Below are 9,053 nucleotides of genomic sequence, written 5' to 3'. Positions count from 1 at the left end.
TTGACCAGAAGACAGGACTCAAGCTGCACCGACTTTCCTGGAAGTATGCCTCATTGAATTCTCTGGGATTTACTTCTGAGCAGGCATGTACAGGATTGTGCTGTCCGTTCCCTCAACAATAATTGTGTGGCTGCTTTAGAAGAACCAGCCAAGCATAATCACTTAATTAAACAACTTTGTGCAACTTAAGAAGTGGTCTCTTTAAGCCGTGGATGATCTGCAACCCACACATCTGTAGCTTTCTTAATGCCGAATGACTATCTGCAAAACAGTAGCTGATATAAGGAATGCATGTTATTTTGATATAATGCTTGGGCAGAAACTTAAGACTCAATCTGAAACAGGTGGGACTGGAGTCAGTTTGTGGGACTTTTCTTCCCCATTAACCACATGTGAAACGTCCATCGATATCCCTCGGTGCTGCGCTTCAAGATCAAGGCTACACGATGATTGTTAGTGCGCGTACTTTAAAATTGACTTTGAAAAGAATAGTTTATGGTTTGCAGCTTCCTCAGATGTGTACCCAGCAGGGAGCTCAACATCTACACCTGTTGGCACATCTTTGAGGCTGATCTGAAATGTAGGGGAAAACGCATCGTTATAATCTGCAACAGTCAGTATAAAACTGGTGTCCACAAATGAAAGGGTGGGTTTGCTTTGATATATCAGCAAGATCAGGTATCCAAGAACCTAATTATATTGGGTTGTAATTTCTCTTGAAATAGCTTCAAGTGGAATTGGTCTAAAGAGGAAACAAATTGACACTGTCATCTTGTCCAGTTCAGTTTGGATGCTGCAATGAATATTCAGCTTTCAATGAATGTTTTCTGCGAAGGAGACCTATTACTTTATAAATGTGTTGTGAAGGCATATTTCTTTACAAGAAATAAACATTGCTACTGTTCTTACAACTACTTTTAAAATGTGTATATTGTTTTGGCAATTCAGTCATTCTTCCCTTTGAGGCAAGCTTTTTGCAGACTTACGTAATCCCTGTGCTGTCAAAATTAAGTTTCACATTTTCCTTTTAGCTTATATTTTTCAAAGATAAGTCAAAGGCTTCAATTTTTTTTTAATAAAAAAGAATCAGCAACGTATTTTACTAGCAAGGGACATTGTATTGAACTCAGGGCCACATTTAGGTTTGATGAGGCCCTAAGCTACTGAAGGCAATGGGGCCCTTTATATGTCCAGCTGTCCTTTGTCAACGACAAATTGTCACTGTTTTTTGTGTTGAATATATGCTATATGGTAGTTTATGGACCTAATAGGTATCTAAAGCTATTTGCACATAACAAAAAGGAGCCTACACAACACTAAACACTGTTGTTGTATGTAGGTTTTATTTTGTTTTTTTAATCTTATATTTTGGAAATGTACATCCAGGTTTTTTTTCCTTTAATTTTTTTTTTGGAACCCTAGGAGAGTGGGGCCCTAAGCTATAGCTTGTTTAGCTTATAGGTAAATTTGGCACAAACTGTGATGTGATTTTTTGGTTCCTGGGTCTGGGAATAGGGCAGTTGACCTGTTCTTGATGGGTGTTGCACATCTCTTGAAGGAAGAAGTTCATAGTCTGAGGGTACTTATGGATTCTGCTTTGTAGACACAAGTGTCCTCAGTGGCATGGAGTGCCTTTTCCAGCTGGTTCATCAGCTTTGGTCATTCCTGAACAGTGATAGTTTGGCCACAGGAACTCACGCACTGATAACCTCCAGATATGATTACTACAATGCGCTTTACATGTAGGGCTGCTCTTGAAGGTGACTCAGACTTGCAGCTGGTGCCAAATCCTGCAACCTGGCTTTTAAGTGGAGCTGCCAGTTGGAGTGTGTGTGCTGGGTGTGCCTAGGCACACCCTAATGTTTGAAAAATTCAATGATCATGGTGAGAAGGAGAGAGTCCTGAGCGGCAGCCTGGTTACCCAAGCTGCCACGATCTGTGGGAAAGCAGTGGGGTGGAGGGGAGAGAGACAAAGATGGAGGGGAGGAGGAAGGAAGCAGACACACAGAGAGAGGCAGAATAAAAAGACTGGAACGGCTCTGGAATGGATCTGCAGCTTCTGACTGCACCTGTCTCTGGAAGTCATGGTGGGGTGATTGGCTCCAGTGGTAGCAGTAAGGGAGAAGGAGGGAGCTATTCTCTAGGACAGGAAGATGAAGAAGTCTTTATCTGTTCTGGTCGATTTGAGTTAGTTCATTATCTGGTTAAACAGCATGAAAATGGATGGCACCTTTGTATATGCCTGGTTATCACTACAGCAATTTTTTAATTTTTATTTTGTGCCACATTTCTTAAGTTTGTATTTTTGTTGTTAATTTAAAGAATTAAGTTTAGTTTGTTTGATGACTAAAAATAACATCCTTCATGATTACGGGTATGTATTCAATAAATGTTTGCCTTAAAAAAAATTCCCTGGGTTCACACTCTTAGCAAATTGTGCTGCCCACACTTACGATCACTTTATACTGATCCTTAAAAGACCGCACTGTTTTCAGGCCAAATTCAAGGTTTGGTGGTGCAAAGCCCACAATAATTTGGGACCAAGATAACTGAAAGAGTGCCTTTCCCTAGATAGTGCTGTCTGGGAGTGAAGTCCCTCCTTAGCACTCCACCATTAGGTACCTGTACATTATGTGAAGATGTGGAGGTGAGCTTTCCCTATGGTAGATTTCCCTGGCTATGAAACTCCCTCCCCCTTAAAATTAGGCTTGCACCTATTGTGATATCATTCAGATGATCACCCAAAACATGTTTTTTTTTAACATTAGCCTTTGCAAACTGCTGTCAAAGTTAGGCTGGTGGCTGGTATATTTATGCTTTATAATATAACAATATAAAAATTTATTATTTAAACTCTGTCCATCTGGCTGGGTTTCCCCAGCCACTCTGGGTGGCTCCCAACAGAATATTAAAAACACGATAAAACATCAGTCATTAAAAAGTTCCCTAAACATGGCTGCCTTCAGATGTCTTCTAAAAATAGTTGTTTATTTATTTGACATCTGATGGGAGGGTGTTCTGCAGGACGGGTGCCACTATCAAGAAGGACCTCTGCCTGGTTCCCTGTAACCTCACTTCTCGCAGTGAGGGAACCGCCAGAAGGCCCTCAGAGCTGGACCTCAGTGTTTTATGTATTTATTGATTTTAATTGGTTAGTGGATTGTATTTCATTTAAGTTGTAGTGCTCTCCCGCTTCAGATCTTTGGATTAAACATGGGATATAAATATTAGAATGAACAAATTAACAGACCACTTAAAGTGTGTAATGCATTCTAGAACAAATTTGATCATATTCACGTTCTGTACCTAACACTACAGATAAAATAACAACCCCCCCCAAAAAATATATTTTCTGCAAAGCAGTTCACTTTCAAAAATCCAGGTTGAATTCTGAGCTCACCTTTTACGTGTTAATAAAACGTCAACAATGAGACCTTAGGTGTCAAGACAGAATATACAGAGCTGTCAAGCTATTAAGTAGCTTGTCACCATTTGAAAACGAACGAGGGACAATCTATTCTGCATAAGATGCTGTTGTCTCAATAGCAAACAATGAATGTGAGACAGCCAATGTAAGCAGTTTTAAAGCCTATTGATTTCAATGACAGAGATGTAAGTACATGCTTAGCTTCTCATTTGAAACCAGTGGGACTGAAATGTGGGTTGTGCCCAGTAGTCATCATTGTTTCAAGTGGAACAGTTGTTCCACATTTCACTAATTAAAGTAGAAAAGCCCTGGCACAGGACTGAGTGTGTTGGATTGTTTCAGCTTTCCACACCAGTGACTGCGTTTTTGTGATGAGAATTTATATTCTCTGAACTGAGAGCTTTCACACTCTCTTGGGGCTATACAAGGATACAAGGGCATTGATTACACAGAAGTCTCTTTTACTACAGCATCTCAAATTGATATGGTACAAAACCAACACAGCAAGATGATTTTGAAATTATGAAAATGTATATATGGAAGAAATATATGGAATTTTTTCTTTATGTTTTAAAACTGCAGCCATTGTTTATTTCTAATTGCATAAAAGAATTCCAGTATGTTGCAGCATTTAGGACACCTGGAGAATTTTGTAAAATTGAACTTTTACAGTGCAATCCTATGGATGTTTACTCAGAAGTAAGCCCCACTGTCTTCTCACTAGGGAGCAAGTCCTGTTGAACAGAGTGGCACATATTTTGAAGTAAACATATGTAGGGTTGCACTGTGAGATCCTTTCTTTCCGTTCTAAACCTGTTGTGCGGGCAAATTTGCTGCTTAATAATAATTGACTGCTTGTCTCAGGAATGACGTTTTAGGGCACAACAAGTCCCATTTGATTTTATGACAGAAAACAAGGCTGGTCTATATCTGGAGGTTCAGAACATTTCACAGCTGACTGGTACAGATACAGATACAGACACAAACATGACAAGGAGGTTTGAGAGACTGTCTTTATTCTTGATTCCTTTCAAGGCACAGGGACCAGAACTGTGTGAAGCTCACTGATTTCGCTTAGCAGAGCTTTAGGTAAGCCTGCTCTTTTGGTTTTGACCTACCTGGGCTCCAACCTTTAAACCAGTTACTCAGGCATAATCCTATTAAAGGCAAAAGGGTTAGTCTAGAGCAGATAGCTTGACAGTGAGGGACTCTCACATTCCTCATGGCTCTGGGTATTCTGAAGAGACATTCATTCAATAAAGTTGTTAGATCCTCAAATAAGTATCTTTACAAAATTTTTTAGAGGTGTTCTCTTGGATTCAGGAATTTATTACCTTTATTTTCCAAAATGTCCTAGAGGGCCGAACACATGTATAAACCTAACCTGATTTCCCACCCCTACCTGATCATTATGATGCATGGAGTCTCTCTCTCTCTCTCTGTGTGTGTCTGTGAAGATGATGATAGCTTTGCCCATATATTTGTTCCTTTGTGTAGAAGAGCAACTACTGTATCTGAACAGGGCAGTATCTCAGGTAGGTGTGTACAGCACGTCCTCGGGTATCCTGACACTTTCCATTCTGTGGACATGACCAGGCCAGTGTAAACTTCACTGAGACAGTAGTGTGAACATGCTGGGAATGTGGGTTCAGGAGCGCACATCTTTGTTTGAGACTCTGTCCTGCCTTGTAATGCCCAAAATCTTTCTGATGCAGCACATGTATTAAATCAGTTTAATTTCATATGCCTCCGTCGCAATCAACATTATGGTGTGAGAGGTTTTTTTTAGAGTGCTGAAGCAATACCTTGAGAGTATTTAAGGACCGATATAGGCAGCCTGTTTACCTTAGAAAACCAGATACATCCCTAATCCTGCCAGTCTTGCTCAAGTGACTAGTATTTCCTCACCTTTGACTCCACGAGGTTGACTTTCATGATAGTTAATTGTTGCAGGTTCAGCTACATGAGGATGCTTTCAAAACAAGCTTCACATTAATTAATGTTGGCTATCTTAGGAGATATCTCTGGGAGCTAATCAGTGATCAAGTTGTTAAACAAGAGGTATCAGGGCATGTGTCTTTGTGGAAGTCCCACTGCTAAGTCTGGAAGCATGCTCGTTGGCTGGGGAAACTGGGAGTTGTAGTTCAAACATCTGGAGGGCACCGGGTTGGTGATGGCAGACGTGGGCCAATGATTTGTGTAAGCCAATGAAGTTTAGCAAGTGATGTGGGTGGGACAATTCCTGATTTAATTCCCTGTTGGTGGAAATGGAATGGAATGTGTTAGCATCAAGTAATTGAGATAATTCAGAATATTATACGTTGTTAATGGTCGTGTGATCCTTTGGTAATTCTTTTTGACTTTTTGGAGGATTATATTAAAAAACCAAATATGGAGTGGGTAATTGAGGTTAGCAATGTTAGCAATGTTTGCAGATGGAAGTCCTCAGACTTTCTAATGATTGATAACTGAATTACAAGGATTTGGAAAACTGCTAAAGTTGTCACATCAACAACTCTCAATAGAACTCATGAAGGATGACAAAGAAATTACTTACATTAGTTGGCCTACACAGATCATATTTGGAGAAAATAATTATTCTGTGTTCTCTTGGTTTATTTCCTGGCAAATATGGACTTGTAGTTGGTTGTTACATAAAGATTAAGGGAGGAATTCAACGTAGAGCTAAGGAGAGTATTCTGTCTGCACAAGTATTTCAGCTTGTCTGATGGCACAATCTCCCCTCTCCTCCCTTCACATGCTTTTCTGGGGGTTCCCCTGACCCCTCCTGAGCCAACTGGGGGGCACATGGTAGAAAAGAAGGGGAAGGAAGCCCTCTTGGGCTAGCAGAAGTCATTGTGCTGGCTTCTACTCGCAGGACTCATTTGTTGAATCTGGCCTTATATTCTTTAAATTCTTTAAAATAATAATAAAAAATCCAGACACCGTCACATTTAAATAACTAGCAGGAACAAAAAAGAAAAAAGAAAAAAATCCCAGTCAGTATGGAATTTCAAATTCAAGGTCAAGCCTAGGGTCAAGAAACTGGTAAATGCTTGGTATTTGACCACAGTGTATTTCTATCCCACATTTCTTTTTAGAAGCTCAATATAATCACCACAACAATCACATTAGTGGCTGAGAGAAAGGGAGTGGTCTAAACTACCTAGTGTGCTTCATGGCTCTACACCATACAGTTGTTGTTGTTGTTTAGTCGTGTCCGACTCTTTGTGACCCCATGGACCAGAGCACGCTAGGCACTTCTGTCTTCAACTGCCTCCCGCAGTTTGGTCAAACTCATGCTGGTAGCTTTGAGAACATTGTCCAACCATCTTGTCCTCAGTCGTCCCCTTCTCCTAGTGCCTTCAATCTTTCCCAGTATCAGGGTCTTTTCCAGGGAGTCTTCTCTTCTCATTAGGTGGCCAAAGTATTGGAGCCTCAGCTTCAGGATCTGTCCTTCCAGTGAGCACTCAGGGCTGATTTCCTTAAGAATGGATAGGTTTGATCTTCTTGCAGTCCATGGGACTCTCAAGAGTCTCCTCCAGCACCATAATTCAAAAGCATCAATTCTTCGGCGATTGGCCTCCTTTATCGTCCAGCTCTCACTTCCATATATCACTACTGGGAAAACCATGGCTTTAACACCACACAGTTAAATATGGTCAATTGCTCCATGAAGTCAGGAATGCCTTTTTTTGTGAAGGGAAGATTGCCTCCTCTCTATTGCACTATGGAGACCATCTGATATCAATGGCAGGAGTAAAGATCTCCTGCTCACCAGCCTTATAGGAGTCAGCCTCGTACTTGTCTTAAAGGAGCAGGCACCACCCCTGCTCTGCAACTATCTACAGAGAGCTGCTTCTCTTTCCATTGTCAAGTAAGCCCCAGCCTGTCCCACTGGCTGTATGCTGTAACTGCAGGCACCTCTGAACTGGAACACAAAACAGTGCGTTCAGGACGAAGCATGAAGCAAATACGCCCAAGCAATTATCACTATGCCCCCAGTTCAGGAGCACCACAGAGGTCACTGCATTTGCTTTGGGGAGGAAAGCCTCCATGAGGTTTGGCACCATGCACCGTGAAGCTCCTGGGTGGATCTGGGATCTCCTAGAAAGCAGTCATCTTTGTAAATGGCACAATGATCTCTTTGCATTGTGAGTGTTCTAATAACGTTTGAAGCACTTGACAATATTTGGCAGCCTTTTCCTGATCAATTGAGCAAGTTTTCTTTGTCACAGGCTTGGAAAAGGCCTTACAGTTTCGTGCCTAGGATGGAACTTAAGAGTGCGGCCAATGGAGAGGTTGTGCCAATGACGTGCAATTAGCGCAGAAACTGGTTAAGCCTACCAAACAAAGACCTGTTTCTGAGTTGACATACACTCATGAAATCCTCCCTGTTCTCAACTGATGCATCCTAGAACCCCACCTTCCTAGCAGTGTTGCTTAGCCGTTTGTGCTGCTTGTTGCCAGGCAACCATCCTAAGAAGCTGTCACTCATCCTTTGCGTCAATCAGCCCCTGCCTAAAGCCAGCTATCATGAAGCATCAGAGGCAAGCACCCACTTGCTTAACTACAAGAAAAATTCATTTGTTGAAGAAGGATGCACCTCTTGGTAGCTCTGTGAATCTGGGATACTTGGATTTAAATGGATGCAATCCAACTGACTACGTGGTTGATGGTCTGGGGCTGCAGGATTGTATTGGTCCACAGTCGTACAACAAGGCATTTAAATGTGAATAGTGGGGGGAAAGGGGTGAACATATGCTAAATAGATGACTCCAACTCTAGTTTCTCCTCAGGGACGTGGGTGGGGCTGTGGGTTAAACCACTGAGCCTCTTGTGCTTGCCAATCAGAAAGTCAGTGGTTTGAATCCCCGCAACAAGGTGAGCTCCCGTTGCTCGGTCCCTGCTCCTGCCAACCTAGCAGTTCGAAAGCACATCAAAGTGCAATTAGATAAACAGGTACCGCTCCAGCGGGAAGGTAAACGACATTTCCATGTGCTGCTCTGGTTCGCAAGAAGCGGCTTAGTCATGCTGGCCACATGACCCGGAAGCTGTACGCCGGCTCCCTCGGCCAGTAAAGCGAGATGAGCACCATAACCCTAGAGTCGGCCACAACTGGACCTAATGGTCAGGGGTCCCTTTACCTTTACTTTTAATGCATGATATTTTACACTCTGAATTAAAACTTATATTTTTCCCCTGTAATGAACTACTATAGGCCTTTGAAGAGTGACAATGCAAAAAAGAAGATGGAAGAAGAACTTTGGTCAAATAAAACTCCATCAGGGCCCCAAAGGAGGGATTTAGGAAAACAAAGCTCTAAACAAGAATATAAATTGTCCCATTGAAGTATATGGTCTCTGCAGATTGCAGCTTTCTTGTGATGAACTGGGTAATCAGATGGCTATACATTTTGTCCAAATTATTCCATTCATTTTGGGATAATGTGTAGTAAGCAAGGCAGCCGGCAACTGGACCCTGTGGTTGGTGTTATCCCTTGCCCTCAGGCAAGCCCTTTGCCATAAGCAAATTGCAACTGGAAAAATTCACTTTCTTTTTCTAGACCAAACAGAGCAACTTTGACTAGGTGACCTGGGGTCAAATTCCATCACACTGGCAGTTG

Source organism: Podarcis filfolensis, assembly GCF_964270895.1.
Source record: "Podarcis filfolensis genome assembly, chromosome: 2".
NCBI classification, from domain to species: domain Eukaryota; kingdom Metazoa; phylum Chordata; class Lepidosauria; order Squamata; family Lacertidae; genus Podarcis; species Podarcis filfolensis.
This window is presented reverse-complemented; position numbering follows the sequence as displayed.